We start from the raw sequence: 2105 nt of genomic DNA, 5'->3' as shown, positions 1-2105 counted from the left end.
CCTTGGTGTATCTAAGTTGTTAAGCACCAATATCTCTCATTCTTTACACACACTTTATCATATAAACACATTTTCATTAGGAAGTGGAACACACACACACACACACACACACACACACACACACACACACACACACAAAATAATTGTCTATATTTTGAAACAGTATATTGTGACATGACATCTCAGTACTTTTTTCCCACATTTTCTCTCATTTACATCCAAAAACATCACTAAAACCACAAAACCACAAACCCATTGAAACACGGCCAAGAAAATCCCACAAATACTTCTTGAAAATAACAAATAGATAATAAATGATGCTCGTATTATGTTGTTTAATATTTCTAAAATACGTGTACTTTCCGAAAGCATTGATGGTTTTCTCAGATTGTACGAGTAAAGTTTTGGGGATGAATAATTGCATTACCGTGAACTGGATCAGTCTGGGTGTGTCGTAACCGTTAACTAACTATACATTTCTTTTTCTATTGAATCTGTAATCCTGTGAGTATAATTAACTGGGGTGTATGCTAAGTTATCTATCTACTTTTGGGTGTATTTAATCCCTGGGTAGAATTACTGTACTAATCTGATTTGTCATGTGAATAATTTTTTTTTTATATACTGTGGGGATGATTTGATCCTTATATCTCTGACCTAATTAATATGGGTTTTCTATCTTTCCTTTATATTGTATTCATATTTTATCTTGTTTTATCTAAAATTAATGTGTTTTTATCCCCAATTTTTTTTTGTGGTGTGAATTAATATATAAATAAGTGGCTTCCCTTTCTTCCTCCTTCTCCTCTGTTCTTGTGATTATTATGGAGTAATTTAAGGGCAGTAATAGTAGTAGTAGTAGTAGTACTGGTGATTAAAAAACTAACCTCTTATTTCAGGTGAGGCCAGATGTTGAGAGAGGTCACTTTTTCTCCTTAAGATGTCTAGGACTTAGTGATGGAGAGTCCGAGAGGAAGGTCACTTAGTAAGGAGTGCAATGAAGAGCTCCAGCTTTCCTTGAATTTCTTCTCTCCTCACTTACTTTACCAGAATCATCACATTTATATTGTAATGATGTAATAAAGAAAAAAATGTACTGTAATTAATACCGGTGATTTTTAATGTGCCACTGCTTTTAATCTAACGGTGATAACAATAATAATAATAATAATTAACTAATAAATAAAACTCCTTTCTCTCTCTGCCAATATTATTAGAGAGAGAGAGAGAGATGCATTGGTGTAATGGTAATAATGGGTAGTATTGTAATTACTGGTGGATGTAATTGATATAATGTTTAGTAGTCTAATGGTGTTATTAATAGATGGGTTAAGTTAATTTACTTGTGTTTTAAACTTTAATTATCTACTTGTAAATTTAGTAAGAAAATTGATTGCAATTAATAATGGCTAATGGTATTCTATTCAATGAGTTGGGTTTCATTACTGTTATGTCATTTAAATGTATTTTTACACACACACACACACTCACACACACACACATTTCTGCCTCATCCTGTGTTTATTACAAATCACAAACACAATTTCTTCCTTTGTCTTCTCAAGTTACTAAAATTACCCTTTAACTCAACAAAACACACAATTTATGCTTCCTTCTAAATCACAAAAGCACAATTTTTCCCTCACCCCAAAACAAAATCTCTCTACTCATCTCATCATTAATGTAGTTTGAGTGTTAATAAAACAATAACATTTAGTAAATATTTATTGGAAATAGTATTGATTGATTGATCTGTAAAATATGTTAGTGCTGGTTTTAATAATACTGAGAACTTGAGAACAATAACAAAATCAATAAAAAATAATAATAATAATAAATTTTTCTTTTGACAACCTACAGCAGGGCGCCCCTCAGAGTATTAGAACTCCCCCACCCCACCCCATCCCACCACCACCAACCTGGGCAGGTGAAACCCATAGACTGTAACACAGATGAAAAAAAGAGAGACTGCAAAATGCTCTCCCTTGTTTCATCCCACAAGTCTATGGCAAGTGAAACCCATAGAGTTTTATAGAGATGAAATTAATGGTTGAATCCTGCATAATCAGAAGGAATAAGCAAAATGTACCTCTCAAATTTGATCT

At 32.5% G+C, this 2105-nt stretch overlaps 1 long non-coding RNA gene across 1 annotated transcript in view; it reads left to right on the top strand.

The window, feature by feature from the left end:
• The window catches only part of LOC135098963 (uncharacterized), an 8985-nt gene extending 7160 nt beyond the window's left edge, over positions 1-1825 (top strand). Inside the window, exon 4 of the long non-coding RNA XR_010267545.1 lies at positions 900-1825. This is a non-coding gene — a long non-coding RNA (uncharacterized LOC135098963). The remainder of the gene's footprint in view (positions 1-899) is intronic.
• The last annotated feature ends 280 nt before the right edge of the window (positions 1826-2105 follow it).

Source organism: Scylla paramamosain, unplaced genomic scaffold (assembly GCF_035594125.1).
Source record: "Scylla paramamosain isolate STU-SP2022 unplaced genomic scaffold, ASM3559412v1 Contig95, whole genome shotgun sequence".
Taxonomy (NCBI): domain Eukaryota; kingdom Metazoa; phylum Arthropoda; class Malacostraca; order Decapoda; family Portunidae; genus Scylla; species Scylla paramamosain.
Note: the sequence above shows the minus strand (reverse complement) of the source record. Positions and strands in the feature narration are given on the sequence as shown.